Below are 24,268 nucleotides of genomic sequence, written 5' to 3'. Positions count from 1 at the left end.
GCACCACCCGCCTGGCAAACTTACTGCCAATTCACATCGTTTGCCCGTGTCTGTAGTAGTGAGCGCTGGATATGTGTTCAAATATTTTTCCAATTCCTTCCTCTTTTGAAAGCAGATCAAAGGAGAAAAGCTTCGTCTCGGGCTCTGATAGTGCTTCGGAGATCGCATCGGAATCGACTATGGCTGCGCTCGTCGGGGTCCAATTATAGGGGTTGAATTTTTGCCCTGGTATAAATAAGAAAACAAATTTCACGCTGCAAGTATTTTATTGGTAGATGCTTACTGATAAAAACATAACAGTGCTGAGTAGTGTGACGGAGTCCAGAAATTGTGTCCCATTCAGTGGGTTGTGTTTGCAGTGGTGAATGCGCCAAACCCTTATACTTAGGAAATTGTACTGAACTCTTGCTAAGTTGTGCGACTTGGCCAAACGGAGTCTAGTGAAAATTGCTACGTTTCGAGGATTAATCTTGTGCAATTGTGCCTCCAAGGTAAGTGTGACACCGGCTTGCGAATATGCACTTGGCGTGCCCCAAGCGGCCAAATTTAATTATATCTTATCGCAACATTCCACTCACGTGGTTTCGGATTTCCATTCTCAAACGGCAACCGGTTCTATAAACAAATAAGCTAATTTGATTGCTACGACAGGTTGTTTGCGCATTATAAAGCCTTGCGGGGCAGAGACAGTGATCTGATTTGATAATTGTAGATATACGAGAATGAGTGCGCTGAGGTGCAAGCTGTTTTTCTGTGAACTTGGACTACGTTATACTAACCGGAATCGTGTCACTTATCACGCCATAAACACGCCACCTTAGGGTACAGCAAATGAAGTCAATAAGTTTCTCGTTTATATTCGGCTTATGTCCGTTTGGAACTGTGTGATCTTAATGGATTACCCCCGCGAGTGATATAACACATTTTTAAGCTGTAAAAGCTTTGAAGCATTAATTATAAGTTTTTATCTTCATCAGTTAAGAAACTATGATTCGATTCGCAGATTATAATTAAAACTAAGTAGTGTGCTTAGAATTGCCAAAAGAGGCACTGACAAGACTTTGAACAAATCATTTACAAGGTCAAACAAACGTTTTTCAAAGTCGATAAGCTGGTGCAGAAGCAGAAGCAGAAGAGAATCCTTGAAATTCTTTGTCAGCTGCGTACGAAGTGTTGTAATGTAGTCCGTAACGCAGAAGTACAAGATTCCAGTTGTTGGACAAATCTCTGTTCACCGCAGGATTCTAGAATCAGCAACCAGGTCGATAGGAGAAGAGCGATTCATAAATTACCATGTTGGTTTTACCACAAAACTTTGTAAATCTCGTTTTTGCTCATCTCACCCAAGGCGTCCCATGACGTGTTTACAGGGCTAGTAGCGGACTTGGAGTAAAATAATAGTAATTTTTCATTTCATTTGAATACCTAGTGACCAAAAAGTAAATTAAATAGGGCTTAAAATTCATTATTCAACCTTCAATGGATCATATTTCTTTTGAAATATTTGTTTTTGTACGGATTATTGAATGCGTAGAACTATTTTTTTACTAGACTAGCTGACCCGGCAAACTTCGTCCCGCCTATTTTAGTGTTTAGTTTAATTATTTTAAACATTTACAATTCATTGATTCCTTGCGATTGAATTATATCGTTTAAAAATGATTGGTTTTATCGGATGTGGTTATCCTCGAAATTTAGCTTTTGTACATGACCTCTATTCCGGATATAAATTCGGTGCATTTCAGTTATTTTCGTTGTTTTAAAGAAAATGAAAGTGGTCATCTTCTAATTCAAAATGGTGTCCAGGGTCAATGCTTGGCTTCTCTACATCATTTCGATTACGGACATATCCATATGTAGTAGTATTCGGTTATTTTCGGCTGTTTCCCAGAAGTTGCCGTTTTTCAATTCAAACTGGTGTCTAAGGTCAATTTAAAGCTCCTTGCATCATTCTGGATTCGGTGATACTCATATTGGGTGGTATTTGATCACTTTGGGCTATTTTTCAGGAACCGTAAGTCGCCATCTTGGATTTAAAAATGGCATTTGGAGACAATTTCTAACCCGTTAGCGTCATTCTGGTCTAAGAAACACCCATATTGGGTGTTATTTGGTCATTTTCGGCTGTTTTCCAGAAACCGGATGTCACCATCTTCGATTTCAAAATGGTGTCTGTGGTCGATTCTAGCTCCTGTGTATCATTCTGGTTCCGAAGATACTCATATTTTATGGAAATCGGCCATTTTTGGCTGTTTTCTAGAAACCGGAAGTTACCATCTTACAATTCATAACGGTGTCTGAGGTCAATTCTCGTTCCAGAGATACTCATATTGGGTGGTATTTGGTCACTTTAGGCTGTTTTCCAGACACCGGAAGTCGCCATCTTTCATAATGTCTGAGGTTGATTTGTGGCTTCAGTGCGTCATAACAATCCCGGAAATACCCATTTTGGGTGGTATTTGGTCATTTGTTGCTGTTTTTCAGAAACCGGAAGTCGCCATCTTGGATTTCAAAATGGCATTAGGAGACAATTTTTGGGGTCTGAGCGTCAATCTGGTTGAAGAAACACTCATATTAAGTGGTATTTGGTCATTTTCGGCTGTTTTCCAGACACCGGAAGTCGCCTTCTTACAATTCAAAATCTTGTCTGAGGTTGATAGGTTTGTGGCTTCAGTGCATCATAACAATTCCGGAAATACGCATATTGAGGGGTATTTGGTCATTTGCCGCTGTTTTTCGGAAACCGGAAATCGCCATCTTGGATTTAAAAATGGCATTTGGGAACAATTTCCGGCGTCCGTGCGTCAATCTGGTTGAAGAAACGCTCATATTGAGTGGTATTCGATCATTTTCGGCTGTTTTCCAGATACCGGAAGTTGCCATCTTACAATTCAATATGTTGTCTGAGTTCGATTTGTGGCTTCAGTGCATCATAAAAAATCCGAAAATACCCATATTGGGTGGTATTTGGTCATTTGCCGCTGTTTTTCAGTAACCGGAAGTCGCCATCTTGGATTTCAAAATGGCATTAGGAGACAATTTTTTGCCTCTAAGCGCCATTCTGGTTAAAGAAACACTCATATTGGGTAATATTTGGTCATTTTCGGCTGTTTTCCAGACACCGGAAGTTGCCATCTTACAATTCAATATGTTGTCTGAGGTCGATTTGTGGCTTCAGTGCATCATAACAATTCCGGAAATACTCATGTTGGGTGGTATTTGGTAATTTGCCAGTTTATCAGAAACCGGATGTCGCCATTTTGGATTTCAAAATGGTATGTATTTGGAGACATGCCAGAAGAAGGAAGGATGTCGAACAATTATGGACATGTTTGTTACACCTAAAAACATTCACCTGCCAAATTTTGTTGTATTTGCTTGATTGGTTCTCGGGTGCGAAATTCGTGTTCCATTTGTATGGGACCCCTCCCTTATAAAAGAGGGAGGGGTGTCAAACCATTATAGATATATTTGTTACCAGATTTGTTACCTAGAAATATCCACCCGCCAAATTTGGTTCCATTTACTTGGTTAGTTCTTGAGATATGCAGAAATTTGTGTTTCATTCGTATGGAACCCCTCCCTTCCAGCAAAGGGAAGGGTGTCGAACCAATATGGACATATTTGTCACTCCTTAAAACATCCACATGCCAAATTTGGTTCAATTTGCTTGGTTAGCTTTCGAGATTTGCATGAATTTGTGTTTCATTTGTATGAGACCCCTCCCTTCCAGATGAGGGAGGGGTCTCAAACTATCTTAGTCACCTTTCTCGGCCCCTAAAACCCCTACATACAAAATTTGACGCAAATCGGTTCAGTGGTTTCCAAGCCTATATGAATCAGACAGACAGACAGACAGATAGACAGACAGACAGACAGAGCTGCATTTTTATATGTTTAGATGTAATATATATATATATATATATATATATATATATATATATATATATATATATATATATATATATATATATATATATATATATATATATATATATATATATATATATATATATATATATATAATTTTTTTTTTTTGTTTTATTTTGTTTCAGGTGAAGGGGAAATTTGCATCCAAACCCCTGAGGTGACCAACCTCAGGGAGTGTGGGGTTGGTTTGAATCAGTGACCGGACCCACTAAAACCCCTTCAGTCTCCAGCCCATAATACTCCCCGGGACCACCGCTAGGTATTGCTTCGGGGAGCGACTTTTGTGCTCTGTGCACCCTCTTGGTTTTTTAGGTCTTTTTGCTAACTTAGCTAACTAACCTGGAGACTGGCCGTTAGCTAACACTGGCGTGTCGGTGGTCAACCTGTCGCCTGTTTTGCAATTCTAAAACTATTTGAGAGGCGGCTGTACAAACCGCCCTCCAAATGTTTGGTTCTTTACACATCCTCCGAACTAGGTTGTCCGGAGTGGTGTCTGGCCCGCTCACTACCATCATGTCGCTCCGCGCATGCACGAAACGAGGGCACACGAAGAAGACATGCGCAGCAGTCTCTTCCGCATCCGCGCACTCGGGACACATGGGGGACCCCGCATGCCCGAATCTGTGTAGATACTGCCTAAAGCAACCATGGCCTGACAGAATCTGTGTCAGATGGAAGTTCACTTCTCCATGGCGCCTCCTGACCCATCCGGATACATCCGGAATAAGTCGATACGTCCATCTACCCTTCGCGGAATTGGACCACTCCTGCTGCCATCTGATCATCGAGAATGATCTTCTGGTACCTCGTATGCCCCTTGTGTCACGTTGATCGAAGCATTCAACGTCCTCCCTCATGGCTATGCTGATAGGCATCATGCCGGACAGGACGCAGATTGCATCGTATGACACAGTTCGATACGCGCTCGCACCCCTTAGGCACATGAGCCTGTAGGTACTTTCCAACTTACTCCGATGTTTACTAGTACCTAGTGCTTTGGACCACACTGGCCCGCCGTATCTCAGTATAGACGAAGTCACGCTAGCTAGAAGTTTCCGCTTGCTGCCGTACACTGCTGAGCTATTGGACATCATGCGAGATAATGCTTCAATAGCCATTGAAGCCCTCTTACAGGCATATTCGACATGGCTCCCGAAGGCGAGCTTGTCATCGATCATCACCCCCAGCAGCTTCAGGGAGCGCTTAGAGGCGATGGTGCAATTCCCGACACTGATCAACGCCTGTTGTTTCGACTTGCGGTTATTGACAACTGAAATCTCCGTCTTATGATGCGCCAGCTCCAGTTTTTTGGAGCGCATCCAGTCCTCGACGACGCTTATAGAGTGCGAAGCCGTCAACTCAACCTCCTCGATCGACTCGCCGTTGACCTCAAGTGTGATGTCGTCCGCAAATCCAACGATCACAGCCCCTTGGGGGAGCTTTAGTTTCAGCACTTCATCGTACATGATATTCCACAGTACCGGGCCCAGGATGGAACCTTGTGGAACCCCTGCGGTAATTGGGACACATTTTTGACCCTCGTCTGTGCTGTAAACTAGCACACGATTCTGGAAATAATTTTCCAGAATCCTGTACAAAGACACCGGAATGTCTAGTTTCCGAAGCGAGTGGGCTATGGAATCTCAGCTAACACTATTGAACGCATTTTTCACGTCCAACGTGACGATTGCGCAATAGCGAATGCCCCATCTTTTACGCTGGAGTGTTACCTCTACTGTTTTGGTGACGGACAGAATAGCATCCACCGTAGACTTGCCTTTTTGGAAGCCGAACTGGTTACTCGACAGACCGTTTGCACTTCGGTGTACCTAACCAGTCTATTGAGAATAACCTTCTCGAGCAAGTTACCCGCCGTATCGAGCAGACATATCGGTCTGTATGCCGACGGGTCACCAGGTGGTTTCCCTGTCTTCGGCAATAAGACCAGCTTCTGTCGCTTCCATCTCTCTGGGAATGTACAGTCATCCAGGCACTTCTGCATGACTTCCCGGAATAGTCTGGGGGCCTCTTTGATGGCCTTCTTCACAGCCAGATTCGGAATCCCATCCAATCCCGGTGCCTTGCTCACCTTCAGGGAGTTGGCGATCGCGATGAGTTCCTCATTCGTAACCGTTTCCGCCTCCTCTGCCTCGGCACGGCTAACGCCGTCACTCATATATTGGGTGTTCGGCAGGTTGGCCGACCACCTCTGGTCTGAGTTTGAGATACTGGAACGTCGGTGAAGTGACTCGCCAGCCGGAGGCCAAGGATTTGGCTCGTGGCGTGGAAAGAGTCCCTCTATGATCCGCTCAAGCATCGCTGGTGATTTTTTTGCGGGCGCCATCGCACCCTTAGTCATGGCCATCACCATCCTATAGGCGTTACCCCACGGGTTAGTGTTGGCACTAGCGCACAGTCTTTCGAAGCACGCACGTTTACTAGCTTTTATTGCTCTCTTAAGCGCCGCTCTTGCGGAACTGAATGCCCCTCGACGATCTTCCCGTTCTTCGTCGGTTCGCGCACGTTGAATCCTTCTTCTCGCTTGAAGACACGCTCTGCGGAGGTCCGCTATTGCGTCGGTCCACCAGTAGACTGGTGGCCTTCCATGCCTAGGCTGGCGGTTCCTAGGCATAGTGGCGTCGCACGCCCGCGAAAGTATGGCAACAAGTTGATCAGCGCTCAGGTTACGAGTTCTGCTCGCCTCGTGTTCTAGTCTAATTGCTTCCGCAAATACCTCTTCGTTGAAGTGTGATATCCTCCACCCGCGAGGAGCTGGAGTGGTAATTCTACTCGCCACATGCGGTCTCGTTTACAGTCAACGCTATAACAGACCGCCAGATGGTCGCTATGAGTGTAGCCATCGTCTACCCTCCAGTTCGTGATCAATCCTGGACTACAGAATGTCACATCGATGATCGACTCCGCGCCGTTTCTACTGAAGGTGCTCTTCAAGCCTACGTTGGCCAGATCTATGTTGAGCTTCGCCAAAGCCTCCAACAAGATCCGGCCTCTCTGGTTTGTGCGTCGACTTCCCCACTCAGTTGCCCATGCGTTGAAGTCGCCCGCCACTACCAACGGTGATAGACCGATCAGCTCCCCGGTGGCTCGGTCGATCATCCTTGAGAACTGCTCGGTAGACCAACGAGGCGGAGCATAGCAGCTGCAGTAGTACACTCCGTTCACCTTGGCAACCGCGTATCCTTTGTTTGAAGTTGACACTATCTCTTGAACCGGGAACCTGCTCGTCGTCCATATTGCCGCCATACCGGACCCGTCCGAAATCCAGTTACCGTTGCCGGAAGGAATTCGGTAGGGGTCCGAGATTATGGCGATGTCCGACAACGACTCAGTGACTGCTTGGTATAGCAGTTGCTGAGCCGCGAAGCAGTGGTTCAAATTTAGCTGTGTCACTCTCACGCCCGTGGCGCACGCCAAGCACTTCGGGGGCTCTCCGCAGTCTTTGCTTTTGTGGCCTGCAGCACCGCACCGCCTGCATAGGGAGCTCCTGTCAGGCCCCTTGCAGCTAAAGGACTTGTGTCCTTGCTCGAAGCATCGAAAGCAGACCTCCGGCGGCTGGTAGATGCTGAGTGGGCACATTGACCAGCCCACTTTGAGCCTCGCTACCTTTAGCGCCTGGTTTGCGTCTACTGACGGAAGCCTGACAGTGCCGGTCTGGGTTCCTACTGGGCCTTTGCGCAGTCGAACTGCCTCTGGTGCCACAACCACTTCGCACTGCTCCTTGGAGCATCCACGACTTCGCATGCCTCGGTGACTTCGTCCAGGTATTTAAGTTGTAGGGTTACCTGCGACGTGAGTGCCCGAACCTGCACTCTATCTCCAAGCGCCTCTTGGGCCAATGCCCGATAGGCTGGGCCCTTGTTTCTGGCTTCTTGGCTTCTTTGCGGAGCTCGACGATCATTTTTTCGGCGGATGCTACGCACATCTGCCCCCAGATCTTTGAGCTTCGCATCGCCTCTCATTGCCTTAAGGACTTCCGAGTACTTTGACTCTTCTGTCTTAAGGAATATATATATATATATATATATATATATATATATATATATATATATATATATATATATATATATATATATATATATATATATATATATATATATATATATATATATATATATAGTACTTTGACTCTTCTGTCTTAAGGAATATATATATATATATATATATATATATATATATATATATATATATATATATATATATATATATATATATATATATATATATATATATATATATATATATATATATATATATATAGTACTTTGACTCTTCTGTCTTAAGGAATATATATATATATATATATATATATATATATATATATATATATATATATATATATATATATATATATATATATACTAGCTGACCCGACAAACTTCGTCCCGCCTATTTTTGTGTTTAATTTAATATTTTTAAACATCCCAAATCTATTGATTTCTTGCGATTTGTTTACATCGTTTGAAATGATTGGTTTTATCGGAATGACAACAACCTCGCCTTTAGCCGTTAGTACATACCCTCTATTCCGGAAACACTTATATTGGGTGGTATTCAGTTATTTTCGTTGTTTTCCAGAAACTGAAAGCGGTCATCTTCGAATTCAAAATGATGTCCAAGGTCAATACCTGGCTTCTATACATTATTTCGATTACGGAAATAGTCATATGTAGTAGTATTCGGCTGTTTCCCAGAAATTGCCATCTTATAATTCAAAATGGTGTCTGAGGTCAATTTTTAGCTCCTTGCATCATTCTGGTTTAAGAAACACTCATATTGGGTGGTATTTGGTCACTTTAGGCTATTTTTCAGAAACCGGAAGTCGCCATCCTGGATTTAAAAATGGCATTTGGAGACAATTTCTGGCTCCTGAGCGTCATTCTGGTTTAAGAAACACCCATAATAGGTGTTATTTGATCTTTTTCGGCGTTTTCCAGAAACTGGAAGTCACCATCTTAGAATTCAAAATAGTGTCTATGGTCGATTCTAGCTCCTGTGTATCATTCTGGTTCCGAAGAATCTCATATTGGATGGAAATCGGTCATTTTTGGCTGTTTTTCAAAAACCGGAAGTCGCCATCTTGCATTTCAAAATGGCGTTTGGAGACAATTTCTGGCCTCTGAGCGTTATTTCACCCATATTGAGTAGTATTTGGTAATTTTCGGCTGTTTTCCATTCACCGGAAGTCACCATCTTACAATTATTGTGTGAGGTCGATTTGTGGTTTCAGTGCATCATAACAATTCCGGAAATTCCCATATTGGGTGGAATTTGGTCATTTGCCGCTGTTTTTCAGAAACCGGAAGTCGCCATATTGGATTTCAAAATGGCATTTGGAGACAACTTCTGGCCTTTGAGCGTCATTCTGGATAAAGAAACACTAATATTGGGTGGTATTTGGTCATTTGCCGCTGTTTTTCAGAAACCGGAGTTCGCCATCTTGGATTATAAAATGGTATTTGGAGACAGTTTTGTCCTCTGAGCGTCAAAACACCCATATTGGGTGGTATTTGGTCATTTTCGGCTGTTTTCCAAAAACCGGGAGTCACCATCTTACAATTCAAAATGTTGTCTGAGTTCGATTTGTGGTTTTAGTGCATCATAACAATTCTGGAAATTCCCATATTGGGTGGTATTTGGTCATTTACCGTTGTTTTTCAGAAACCGGAAGTCGCCATATTGGATTTTCAAATGGCATTTTGAGACAACTTCTGGCCTCTGAGCGTCATTTTGGTTAAAGAAACACTAATATTGGGTGGTATTTGGTAATTTTCGGCTGTTTTCCAGTTACCGGAAGTCGCCATCTTACAATTGTGTTTCATTTGTGTGGGACCCCTCCCTTATAGAAGAGGGAGGGGTATCAAACCATTATGGATATATTTGTTACCCCTAGAAACATCCACCCGCCAAATTTGGTTCCATTTACTTGGTTAGTTCTTGAGATATGCAGAAATTTGTGTTTCATTTGTATGGAACCCCTCCCTTCCAGAAAAGGGAGAGGTGTCGAACCAATATGGACATATTTGTCACTCCTTAAAACATCCACATGCCAAATTTGGTTCCATTTGTTTGGTTAGTTTTCGAGATGTGCATGAATCTGTGTATCATTTGTATGGGACCCCTCCCTTCCAGATGAGGAAGGGGTCTCAAACTATCTTAGTCACCTTTCTCGGCCCCTAAAATCCCTATATATAAAATTTCACGCCGATCGGTTCAGTAGTTTCCAAGCCTATATGAATCAGACAGACGGCAGACAGATAGACAGACAGACAGACAGACAGACAGACAGACAGACAGACAGACAGAGCTGCATTTTTATATGTTTAGATTTAAAATGTTTACAAATTCAGCATCCAACGGATTGAGGCCCTAACGTCTATTGATGACTTCAATGAAAAATTCGAGAACATTGGGTAGCATGGAACTTTCATGACGGAAAAGTCAACGAAAAAGTCCGACGAACCAAACCGTCCAAATATTCGGTAAATAAGAAGCACATTTTCTAACGCATTTTTATACAAAAATTGTTATTTTTCCTTTTCAAAGCTAAAATAATGACTTGAGGAACCATTTTGTAGTAAAATAGTGACTCTAGTGACTTTTTGATGTGAACAGTGAATTCGTCTATTCCACCATATTTTTCCGTTCTTGCTATAACATTCAAGTAAGCAGTAATCGAAAATTTGGGCGCAATATCATAAAATCTGATTTTTTATGAGCTTTTAAAGCTTGGCATACAGAGTTTTTACGCGGACTTTTTACGAGGTTTTTTACGCGGATTTTTGAATTACGGTGGGTTTTTACGCGATACCGCGCTAATTCAAATTTTTTTTGGCGGATTTTCGACTTAACGCGGGTTGAAACCAAGAACGTCTAAGTGTTTATTGAGTAAAAAACTTAATCAAAAAAACCTCCGCCCCCTGAAAGATCCTGAAAGATAATTTAATCAAACTCATAACACTTCATTGATAAAAATTTGCGATATCGACATTAATCCGTAAAGGTTAAAATTTAAATTTGGGCAAAAATCACAAAATTTATCAATGATTGATGAAAATGCGTCAATGTTTTAGTAAATACAACTACTACCGAACGCTGTTATGATTGTAAAGCTACAATATCCAGGTTAAATAACAATAAAAAAATGTGGACACTAAACGTAAACGGAGATTATTTGAATTACGGAATATTTTATATTTTATATCGGGAATTTTATATCGGCTGGTATTCGAACGCGGGCGAAAATCTGGTTTCAAAATACAGTATGACACCACCAAGAAAAAATCAGGTTAGACCAAATCGACGTTTTAGGTCAGCAACATCAATCAAACCGCAATACTATAGGAAGGATGACCGAAGAGGCTCAAGAGAAGAGTAATCAGAAAAATCAATATGCCCGAGAACATTTCACTCGCAAAAATAGTCTAGAAAAAACTAATCATAAATAAATTCAATCATTTTTTTATTTCCATACATCCAATAGTTAGCCCTTATTTTGAAAAGGTGAATAATAATTGTGAAAAAACTTCCAGATGAAGTAATATTTCTATTGAAGAAAACAATTGTCGAATCAGGGAGAGCCGATGATGATTCTGATCACAGTTATAATGATGAAGAAAAAGAAGAGAAAGATGATGATGATAATGAAGAAGAAGATGATGATTGCTCTAATTTGTAATTAGTTTGTATTACTTATGTTATTTTAATTTTAATAATAAATCTTTTTTTTTTGCAAAATTTGGTTGATTTGAGGGGTCGTGCAGAAACTACGTAATCTTTTTCAGTGAGGAGGACGCCCAGTGGCATTGCTTGTGGTTTAAGATCATAAAATTTTATTTAATGAAACAAAAAATGAAAAAAAATCATTTGAAACTAGGTCACGTGCTTTATGGATGACCCCAAATAAAAAATGGATGTCGGATTCATTTTCAGCACCCCAAATTTATATAAATACCATATATTTGTCGCATTTATCGACACTTTTTTTGCTTGACCAGCCTTTGTATGGAGAAGTGAGAAACGAATTTTGTTTATCTTATTTTTGCATATAAAAATTCACTTCACTATGTACTGCCCATAAACGCATAAGAGTCCCTCGCCAAAAACGTACAACTGAGTAAAACGCAGTAGACGCAGGTAAACCATAGCATTTTTCCCTTCCTATGGATTCAATCAAAGAAACAAAAATTTAAAATAAGCATTCATCCGAGGTAAATATATTTGTGCAGAATACTTTTATATACAATAAGGTTATTGTTGTTCCGATCAGTACACTTTATTTGGTCTTTTAATGAAAGTTACCATGATTTTCTGCTAACTGGTTTTAGCTCTGAGCCTGTTATGCGTTTATTCGTAACGTGGGACTGACCAAAATCAATATTTTTTTCATCATTTTAGCAACAAACCTAGCTTTTGTTGTAAATTTTCGAAAGCACACGTAATGTAAAGAAGTTTCTAAGGTTTATCTCAAAAGTGATGAAAATTCACATGGGACTGTTATGCATTTATGGGCAGTGTATTCTTTGTTGGTAAACAAAATTATGTAAATTTAATTCAAGATAACTTCATCAGTGATGTCTCGTCGGAAAAAAATCTTTTTTTAATACTTCTGTCAACAAAAGTGGATGAACTTAAAGAAAAACTGCTTTGTTTCCTATGAAAATACACTCATTTCGAACAAAGGAAAAATATTGAACATTTGAGAAAGGTCCGTTACCGGCCTTCCGACAAAGCTTTCTTATGATACTGGAAGAGCGTTGTACGCAGGCATGCCAATAATACAGTCTTTTTTTTTACTCTCCTCTCCTAAGGATGTGTTTACTGTTGCTATATTGAGAACGTATTGGCAACAGAGCACCACAAAAGGAAACGAAAAAATGTACTCCGTGTGTCGATTCGGCATTATTTGAAGGATATCTTCAGGGTTGCGAATGTAGAAAGGAGAAGAAGCTGTTTTTTATACAGACGTTCGTGTCCGCACTACACAAACAGCGCGTTTCGCTAACAGCCCGAATCCACCGTAGAAATTTTCACTCTCTTTTTTTACTTGCCTATAATGGATGTCGGGTGCCGGCTGTTAAAAAAGGCTGTGGGAAGAAGAAGTGTAAGGACCTTCGGCAATTTACCGACAGCCTTCGTGCAAAGAAAAGCAAATTCGGCAATAGAGCGGCTGTGAACTGAAGAATGTGTGTATCGCATACCGAATGTTATATCGTCCCCTTAATGCTAAAACTAGATAACTCGAAAATTGACGTTTCGAGAAAAACGAGTTTGAAAATTTGACCTATTCTTCTGATGACGATTAAAATGCAATTATTCAAGGTTCAGATTTTATGAAACGCATCCATATCGTTTCAGGCCCGTTATAGCAACGAAAAATCAACAAAAAGCCGAGTTATTTAGTTTTATTACAAAATACACTTGTTTTTCATTGAGATATCTAATTTTTTAATTGATGAACAACACATTTTCTTGTAATCGTGTTTCAACGAGTTTTGGATATGTTATAGAGCTCGACGTGAATATGATGGCATACTTAACTCAAAATCGACAAATTTCGAGTTATCTAGTTCTAGCATTAAGGGGACGATATGCAACCATACATGCTATCGTCGACATGGGAATAAGATGAACAGCAAAGAATATAAACATTCGTGTATGGGGAACTTGGGTTGGCAAATGGCTGGACACGTGTAACTTGAGACCCTAATGTGGCCATTCACCACTGTCCAGCAACTCCTATTCCAACCTCCACGTGGTGCCGACCGGAATACAAGTAACCTTAGCGGAGATCGGGTAACCAATCCCCGGTGGAAACTATGGTCGTATGCTGACTGGGAAGGGGGTCGTAAGCGGCTGTATCCCCATATTAGGGGCAGCGTACAACAGCGTCTGACCCGGAGCGGGCGGCTGAATCATGGAATGCTGTATCCCGCCAGCTACACCTAAGATGGCAGCCCCATCAGCTGGATGTAGGTATCGCGACCCTGGTAAGGTAGCATACCGAAACCTTTCTTCAACCATGAACAACGAATTTAGAAATACGAACGGATCAATCGGCGAAGACCTAGGCTACGAACACGGAAAAAGATTAAAGTAAACGATTGGAAATTGGGTACTTGGAACGTCCGATCTCTCAATGAACCGGTGCGGGCTGGCTTACTTGCTCGAGAACTACAGCGGCAGGGAGTCGAAATCGCAGTGATTGAGGTTCGGTGGCCAAATTCCGGACAAAGGGAATTCCGTGCAGTAGACCCTATTGCACGCACTTCTTTCAAGTACCACATCTACTACAGTGGCGGCAAAGCAGCGGAACGGGGCGTCGGATTCGTAGTGCTGGGGAATCAAAAAACAAAAGTCGTCCGGTGGAGACCCGTAGATGACCGTATATGCGTGTTGAGGATTAAGGGTAAATTCTTCAACTACAGTTTAATCAACACCTACGCACCGACGAATGACAAATCAGATGAAGTCAAAGATGAGTTCTATGACAAGCTTGAGCGAATCTATGACGAGTGCCCAAAACACAACGTAAAAGTCGTTATCGGAGACGCACATGCACAGGTTGAGAGAAAGGAATTCATCCGTCCGGTCATTGGAAGGCATAGCCTCCACTCGTCAACCAATGAAAACGGCCTGAGGCTGATAAACTTTGCCGCGGCCAGAGGAATGGCCATATGTAGCTCCTATTTTCCACGTTCACCTGGAGGCATCCAAATGAAGAATCCTGCTCCAAGATCGATCACGTTCTGATTGACGGTCGGCACTTTTCGAATGTTACTGATGTTATGTCTTTTCGGGGACCAAGCATTGACTCTGACCATTATCTCGTCGTTTGTAAGATCCGCTCATGGTTGTCGAACGTGCTGAAATCTCGCACAGAGAGGACGACGCGTTTCAACATTCAGCAGAATACGCCAGGGAGCTGAATCAACGGATCGCAGAACAGCAGAAGAAAGGAGTGGAAGACATAAATGGGCTGTGGAGCAGTATTCACGGCGCAATCGAAACGACTGCGAGAGAGGTGGTAGGTACAACGCGTGGAAGACACCCTAAGGGCTGGTTCGATGCCGAGTGCCAGAGAGCGACAGATGAGAAGCACCGTGCCAGGAGCCGCATGCTCACTGCGGCTACGCGTCAGAACAGAGAGAGGTACACGGGGCAAGAGCTGCCGAAAATAGAACCCACCGTAGGAAGAAGCGCGAGTACGAGGAGCAGGTGCTCGCCAGCGCTGAAGACAGCTATGCTCAAAACGACGTGCGGAGATTCTATAGAACTGTCAACAGAGTCAGAAGCAGGAATTTCCCGGTGCCGGTCATGTGTAATGACAAGGACGGTAACCTGCTTACTGATAAACCGACGGTTGCAGCCAGGTGGAAGGAGCATTTTCAGGCGCTATTGAACGGTGAGGAGCCGGATGGGCAGAGCAGGAACAGGATTACGATTATGAGTGACGAACAAGCTGCCACCAACACAGGAGGAGGTGGAAAAGGCGATTAGTGAGCTGAAAAATGGCGAGGCCGCTGGGAAGGACGGTATCCCGGCCGAACTTCTAAAAGCGGGAAGCGAGCGGCTGCACTATGCGATCCACCAGATAATACTAAGGATCTGGGCGGATGAACAAATGCCGAACGACTGTTTGGAAGGCCTCATATGCCCTATCTATAAAAAGGTCCATCGATTGGATTGTGGCAACTATCGAGGCATAACGTTGCTCACAGGGGAATGGCAACATGCTATCTCTTTCTATGTTGAATGAGTGAAAAGTTTTATTGACTAAAGTGAAAAGTATTTGGAAATTTTGCTGGGCGCCTGCTTCGGGGCTTTATTTTTAAATGAAGCCCCGATATGTTGGCTACTGTCACACGTGTAGAGTTTAGATAGGGCTGACATCCCCTTGGTTGCTCAACTCCGCATGTAAAGTGCTCTCCCGTATCCTGTTCTTCAGATTGAGACCGTTAACGGAATCCTTTGTTGGCGAATACCAGGCAGGTTTTCGACAGGGGCCGCGTTCGTAACGTTGGATGGACTTAAGCAGGGGGATGCGCTCTCCAACTTACTGTTCAACATCGCTCTTGAGGGTGCAGTACGAAGAGCAAACGTGGAAAAAAACGGTACGATCATCACAAAATCTCACATGCTTTTTGGTTTTGCGGACGACATCGATATCATCGGTATCAACCGTAAGGCCGTGGAGGAGGCCTTCGTACCTTTTAAGAGGGAAGCAGCGAGATTGGGACTTGTCATTAACTCTGCCAAAACGAATTACATGGTAGCTGGCAGAGAGTGTGGGAATTCCCGTGGTGTTGGTGCTGAGGTGGAGATAGATGGGGAACGATTTGAAGTGGTTGACGAATTCGTTTATCTTGGTACGCTTGTGACATGTGACAACGATATGAACCGTGAAGTGAAACGACGAGTTGCAGCTGCGAACAGGGCCTTCTACGGACTACGTAACCAGCTAAGATCTCGTAGTTTGCAAACTCGCACAAAACTAGCGCTGTTTAGGACGCTGATTCTCCCGGTGGCCCTTTACGGACATGAAGCATGGACGCTGAAGGAAGCTGATCGACGAGTGCTCGGAGTTTTTGATGACATCAAAAAAATGTCATCGCTTACACGGTGACAAAAAAGTCCGGTCACACTTTTTGGGGTCGCCTGTAGCCTACACGTTGCATCTCTCTGGTGCCATCTATATGTCAAATGAAAGGGTTAACTTTGTTGCCCAAAGTGGCAGAGTTTCGTTTCTCTGCAGTTTGTTTACATTGAGTTGTGAGCCATGGCAGAGTTATGAGCAGCTGTTATCGCTGAATATGTGAAAGGGTACAAACCCGGACACATATTCAAACACCTAAAACCGCTCGGAATCTACCGGAAATTCGTGTACCGGACCATAAATCGGTACCTAGAGACCGGAGGCACCGAGGACAAGGCACGATCTGGAACACCAAGGTCTGTGAGAACTCCAAGGCTGAAAAAGATTATACGAGACCGGATTCGTCGGAGTCCCGCCCAATCTGCACGGAAGCTGGCCAGGAACCTTAAAATGAACCGAGAATCAATCCGCCCGCTTCTGCGCAATGATTTAAAACTTACACCGTACAAAAAACAGGTGGTTCATGGGGTTACCAAAGCTACAAAGGACAAGAGGTACCAACGGTCGCGGGAGTTGCTCGGTTGGCTCGCAGATGACGAAATTTTTTTTTTCGGACGAGAAGCTGTTCGTTTTGGAGCAAACAGTCAATCGCCAAAATGATCGAGTTTGGAGTATGAGCCTCCAGCAAGCTCCGGCGGACAAGCTGAACGTTTCCCGGTTGGTCACCTCAGGCGTTAGGTTGCAAATTTCACCTCCACCTAAAAAAAATGCGTCTCCTAATATTAGTAATTCCGATATTACAAATGCAATATTAGTGTCAATTTGCATATTAATATCGATTAATTTATCATTCTCAAAACTTAAAAAAAAATAAAAAAAAAAAAAAAAAAAAAAAAAAGCGTTTTATATTTCAATCCACACTAAGAGCCATGCGTCCTAATTTTATTTCGAATGAAGGATTCCAATGAACTTTTGGTTAAATAAAATGGCAAAATATAGGTATTCGATTTGACGAATTTGTAAAAGAATTGCTTTAAATACTATTCCATACGTTTGAAGTTATTGCGCTCCGCGGATTATTGCCCAATTATCATTGCATTGCGCATTTGTTGGCACGAAATATTTTGTGGAGTGTACGTTATCAAGCCGATGCGTCATCGTATCTGTTTTTAGCTTCAAAAATGCTTGTTTTGTAATTGCGCACCACATTTCAAGCTCAGCACAATTTTAGATGCAAAGCTCGTTTCGTTTAGTGCAAGGCGACGCTAACAGTGAGTTTATCCATACCACCAGCATTGATCTCAGGGGTGCAGCGGAAAACACTTCGTTTTTTTGTCACCTTTGAAATCGATTTGCTGACCACTTCATCGGTGAATCATTTCAGTTATAACGTAATTTCTAATTGTGGAGAATTACGGAAGTCGAACTTACAGAATATGTTTTACTGGCTGGTAATATTTCAGCTTTAAAGGAAATTATTTCAAAAATAAACTAATCCGATAGGAATGATTCAGGTTCCAATATTCGTTTCATTTCACAGGTAACAAATTTTCCCTCTGGTGCTAGACTCGCATCAGGTAGTAGTATATTAATTTGTTTCCATTGAATTGATCGACATAGGTTATTCAAATTATGCTTTTTCCGACAGACACATGAATCGATTAGCAACGAGCATTGTTTAGGAAAAAGCCATTCGCATGGAAAATATATCGAACCTATCCTTGACGATTCATTATAATGAGTATTCAATAAATGGCGAACCAGATCCGATTGTGTACAAATTGCATTGGGCCTCAGAAGCAAGACCAGACGGGTTACAGTGCGGCAGTAGTATGAGCGTCCAAGTGGCACGGTAGCACAATTTCGCTGCCCGATTGTTAGTCACTTGAAAAGAGATGTCGCACAAATTGAGTGACAGTGTACTGACAAGATAGCTATTAGTGTTGTCGACATCGATTACATTGCAAGACAATATGGATAAACGTTTAAAGGAACGTTCTCGTTCATTGTCACACTGGATGGGAACGATTTCCAGTGGCTCGGAAAAGTACTTGATAGACAATAGAGCGAAACAGTGGAAGTTTTCCTGCACAATGCTCTGTAAAATTAGTTTGAGATCTGTACCTGATAGGCCGGCACTAATGCATATTTTCTGTCATCTCTTAGTTGCAAAACATATCTTATTCAAAGTGTTTTGAGCATTAGAATTAACTGTTTGTACAGGAAAATGTAGTTAAATGATAAAAAAAACATTTCGTGCTAATTTTTTTAATGATTACTGGTTAAGTAACAGAAGGAAACTGGAAAGTAAAAACAAATGCGTTTGCAATTACACACCGTCGTATTTAATGTTATGTTTCAGCAAAGCTATTGGTACTTTTGTGTCTTTCTTGTTTTATTTTTTTGGACCGACACTATAAAGAATGACCTTGTAGTAAAGGCTCTGTTAGCCAATTCCATTGTAAAAGAATAAATTTATATTGCACTGGGCGACATACCCGCTATCATCTGCCTCAGTCGGGTAGTATTTTTGTTTCAGAGCCGCACTTCGACCGCAAGAAGCGTTATAGTACATACATATATAACTTTGAAAGGTAATAGAATTATCCAATCAACCTTTATGAATTACCGTGCGCTTTAGTTCTGGCTGGTTCGGCACACCCGTTACCAGGGATGTTTTATATCGCTTTGCTAGCGGCTGGTGGATACATCGTCATCAGACAGAGAAAGTGAATTTTTAAAGTGACGATCTCACTATCACTAAAGCGTTTTATCACCCGTGAAATGTCAACCCTCGTAGTATACACACAACCATGCAAATCATTAATAAAAGCATCCTGTCCCATGGGTAACGCCGCACACAATCGGATAGTGTCACTATTATAAGCTGAATAGCGATCTTTTTTCCGAAAGGTGAATGTAATGCAGTTGTAGTTCTTGTAAGGTGCTGCCTTGTATGGTACACAAAAGTGTATAGAGTTCTTCGAAACCAGTACGAAAATATAAAACTCAGTCTTGTTTGGCTAGGGTGCTTCTCAATCTATAAAACATTATTTTTTCTCTGTGTGAAGTCTGTGTATAACTAATGGAAGGTAAAGTTCCGAAAGCAGAACGTAGCACCAAGGCTTCGCTTAGCTTTGCCATCTGATAACAATTGACCTAACTTTGGCGTTCATCGTAATCATAGTTTATCTACCACAGTTACTTTTTGCGGTCTCGTCCGTCTATTTTTTTTTTCGTTTCTATGAAATTCTATATTGATGTGAGAAAAGAGTTTAATATTTTTTAATTTTTCATATATGTGAAGCTTGAATTATTCAATATCTGGACGCAAAAAAACGGATCTATCCCGAAGTGATGTAAATGAAATAAAAATGAAGATCATTTATAGCACTAAAAATCATTCCGATTTGGTGTGATAAACAGTGAAACTTTTCTTTAAATACCCTTCATCATATTTTGGACACTCTATTGGCCATTTTATACCACAATCTCTATATCTCTGTGGCATCCCGTGTCACTTTTATACTCCTCTCCAGCTTCTGTTTGGCGATTTCCCAATAATTCCCAAATGGGTGAAATGGGCGGCAGTTGAGAGCCCATAATTAATAATTCAGTAGAAAATTATTTTTCAGTTTGCGGATTCTGTCGAGAAGAACTTTTTTGAAACAAAATTGATCGTGATTAACTTTGCAGTATGGAGGAGCCTGAGAATAAACCCATGCCTAAGTCTTTTGATATCAAATGACCAAATTCTACTAAGACCACCCGCTTGCGGCTACGAAGCTACCCAATGTCTGTAGAAACCTATATTTTCGTACACATGCTACACTTTTGATTAAAAGTATCATTCAAACGTGAATCATTATCTTAAATAAGAGTAAATAATCGCTTTTTGAAGGAAGGAAGCTTGATTGTTACAGTTAAGAAAATATAGAACTTTAAAAATTAATTTTAGAAACAAATATATCTAATTAAAAGTTTGATAGTTACTAATTCTGATATGTTGAAAAAAAAAAACTTGGAAGAAGATTTAAACATTCTTCTATTCACGCACTACCCTAACCATCCATTGTCAGCGTACAGTAGTGCAATCGAAAGTTCTGAAAACAAATAAATTAAGTCTAATAGAGTGCGCAGACTGGTGTGCGTTTTATTTCTCCTCTGTAGGCCAGACGATTCAATGAAATAATACCTTTTTAGTTCAGATTTAACCAGCCGCAGAGTGACAGTTCACTGGTCAGAGGTTCAAATTTAGACAAAGAACAGTACTACAAGGGTAGTTTTGTTTTTAGATTACATTCAGTATTTTTTAATCGACTATCAGCTCGGCGAGTAAAGTTCCTTCAACAACTGTTCGACGATAAACTTTCAGGTAGTAGATAAAAAACCGTCGAAAAGTATAGAGCGTACCGACCGGAAGTCTGTATTCGGATTGCTTCACAGCCGTTAGCTCGTGAATATCACTTAAAAACTTTCGCACCTGCAAGTAGGAACAGCAACGACACATAATAGGTTTGCAGCACAAAAGCACAAAAAATGGAGGTCAAAATTCAACTTTCGACCAGGGAGTGCACAGTTATACCGTTGATTGGCGTATTCTGTCACACATGAATGAAGCGACAATGTGAAGTGTAGTGTTCAAGTGAATGAAATTTCTGCGAGATGTGACCTTTGCAGTGTTGAACAAAGTGTGAAAAATCTTATTTTTCAACACTGAGAGTGTGGTGGAGTGTTAAAACGCCAAAGCACGGTTTTGGTTAAACAGAAACAGAAATTGTTTTATGAAGGATATTGGTGTGGCATTCATTGAAGTTATTAGCCCGTAATTTGTTGTATAATCTAGTTGTTCATACAATCACGTCGAGGAATTGAAGTATTTAAAAGTAAGTATGCTTTGGTTTGGTCTAAAGCAGTGAGGACTGGTCTCAGAAGCAAATGTTTTATGCTAAATTAACACAAATTGACTATAATCCTAGTGACTGTGGAACGTTTTATCCTATAATAATACGTGAGCTTCATTGAACTCTAAACGAGTTTCTAGACGTTAAGAAATGTAATGAATAGTAATTTTTTTTCATGGAATTTTGCTATTGTATTTCTGAATTCAGATTATAGTTATGGTGCCGGTAGGATGCAGGTAAATATCTTCTGCAGTTGGAACGTATGATTTAGATCTTGGGTGATGATTTACAAAAATTTGATAAGAAGAGCATACGCTACGACGTGAACAGAAGATACTGTGTACTAAAAGAGTTTACGATACTAAATACAAAGCAAAGTTAACCAGGAGTGAAACACTGAGGTTACCCAAAGCCCACAGCTATATACTCGATAGGATCGAATCAAGAATTTCGAGGGTTTCCCAATTCGTGTTGGCGTTTTTTTGTTATCATGTTCTCGTCGCTAGTGTTGCTAATCGAGCTAAAAATTAGCTTGTACTTCTCGAATTCGTGTGCGTGAAATTTTTTCTTGTCCTGACTCGCATTCTGTGCCCATTACTTGTTTGTACGTTTGTTTCACAAAAACGCTAGCTTGCAAAAAAGGTAGTCTTCCACTGGACAGTTTCACGCCATTTAAAACACAACTTTGGCTCCTGCCTTCACACACTACAATTGTTTCGTAGCCTTCGAATCAATGCGCCATTTTAAATATCAATAGAAGATACACAACATCATCATTAACAATTGTTAACAAATGAAAAGACCTTAGGTTCATTCAAAACATTTTGAACGAACGAACGGCTCACGGGTCGTTCACATGAACCGATTCACAAAAATAAACCACGGTTTTTGAGCACCCAAAAACTGATCGTTCGTCCAGAATCGAAGCTTATCGAAACATCACCGTTTTTGTGTATGTTCTGACTTAAATCTTTGTCAAAATTTAATTTCTTCCAGCTTTGTCCCGTAGGTTTTTAGAGAATAGTTAAACAAAACGTTTTTTTGCCGTTTTACCACTGCGACTATTATTTGATCTATATCTAGTACCGTAGCCCGCTTATGATAATCCAGTTTGCTTTGATGGTCGCTTTCTCCCATTCACCGAATTCAGCTTTTAAAGCACTCGGTGAGACTCCACAAAATGTGTCTGGACCAACAAAGTGACTAAATGACCCTTGTCTGCCTAGTAAGTCAGCCTTCTCATTTTCTCCAATTCACATTGACCAGAAAGCCAGTGTGAACTAACTTGGTTTTTCTTAGCCAGTTATCAGAGCGATAGGATGCATTCGTACACTGTTTTAGAGTGGCAAAAGAGGAATTTTAGGGCTTTGGGAGCTGCCTGATTTTTTCCAGTCACGTATTCGAGTACCTATTCTATTATCGAGTATATTTTCACCTGGAACATTGTTGAGGAAAAAATTATCAATTCTTGTCCCAGTAAACCCCACTCCCGCGGAATAATCCTTAAAAGAACCTCCGTCCCAGATTCTAGGTCCACCATGTTCCAAATTTTGCGTTCTGTCTCTTGTATTCTGTAGGGAATTTCGAAGTTTGGTTTCATTTCCACCAAATCCTTCGTTACCATTTATTAGATTTTTTATTTTGAAATCTTACTTCCAAACTTCTGATTGAATCTTTAGAATTATTTTATCGAATTCTAGATCTAAATTTCCTACCACATTCAATTTTTGGACCATTATGGAATGTTAATAAGTTTTAGGTTTGTTATTACTATTAGAGACAAATTGTCGCGAGGAAATATTTCGTTGCCTTCGAAATAGATTCGTTAGCAAGGTAAATCGTAGTATACGAAAATCACTTCAGTTTTGCTTATATAAGATAAGATAATGTGTACAAGCTTTATTCTTCTCAGAGTTGCTTGAAGTTCGTTAGATTTCTAAGAGATTTTATCAACATTACAATTAAGGCGATAAGGTAGTAATTCTTCAATATAATAATAATTGACGACCTTATTTTCATAGAGCCGAGCCCAGGGAAAATATGAACTGCAAAATACGTTGTTCACTGCTGAAACAGTGCGATTGCTAATCTCGGTTAAATTTTCCATAGTATAATTCCGGTCATCGAGAATTACACCAATCATCTTACCGCTTATTTCGCTTAGTACACCCCCATACAATCCATTCACCGCAGTTCGTACAGACTTTGGCCTTTCCAATACTGCCGTAATTGCCTTTATCGCCGCGTAATGATAATAGTCGCAATTTATGAAGATAATATATTCTGATGCAATAATCAGCACGCGGTGTCCAGCATTGTTATATTGTCCAGTGGCTGGTAGCGGTACAAATTTCGAAACTCAAAGGAGTACCTATATTTGAAATCGTTCTTATAAATTACGTACTGTTAAAAGTTCCACAAAAATATTCTGTGAAAGTGCATTTCATCAACGACCTTTCACCTAACAGTCGTTTTATGATAACGTAAACCATTTCTGTGATTCATAAAACCCTTTTAAGAGACACCACAGACTGAGTTGAGTGTGTAAATCCTAACAACTGTTTAATCGTCAGCTAAATTACAGACTCAATTAGATTTATAGCGTGATAATCGTTTGCAATAGTGACGACGCAGACTACGTCGGCATTCATCTGTCATCGCATACGGGCCCAATCCCACTCTCATGAACAGACCTAGCAATTTGACGATGAAACATGACGATACAGAAAGAGCTGAAACGGAAAAATCCCCTGTTATGCATATGGATGGCGACAGTCTTCAGAAAACCTCTGAGCGCTCGCAGACTCACGCGACTCATTTT

The 24,268-nt window shown here is 41.2% G+C and overlaps 1 protein-coding gene across 3 annotated transcripts in view; it reads left to right on the top strand.

The window, feature by feature from the left end:
- The first annotated feature begins 255 nt into the window (after positions 1 to 255).
- Positions 256 to 24,268, top strand: part of LOC129722258 (ion transport peptide-like) — a 67,674-nt gene continuing 43,661 nt past the window's right edge. For 2 of the 3 annotated variants that reach the window (XM_055675574.1, XM_055675570.1), the window contains exon 1: positions 256 to 491. The gene's annotated coding sequence lies outside the window, so the exon portion shown is untranslated. Of the gene's footprint in view, positions 492 to 20,757; positions 21,430 to 24,268 lie in introns of those variants that run through there. The other variant, XM_055675571.1, reaches the window with a different exon arrangement.

Source organism: Wyeomyia smithii, chromosome 2, assembly GCF_029784165.1.
Source record: "Wyeomyia smithii strain HCP4-BCI-WySm-NY-G18 chromosome 2, ASM2978416v1, whole genome shotgun sequence".
In the NCBI taxonomy this organism is placed as follows: domain Eukaryota; kingdom Metazoa; phylum Arthropoda; class Insecta; order Diptera; family Culicidae; genus Wyeomyia; species Wyeomyia smithii.
Note: the sequence above shows the minus strand (reverse complement) of the source record. Positions and strands in the feature narration are given on the sequence as shown.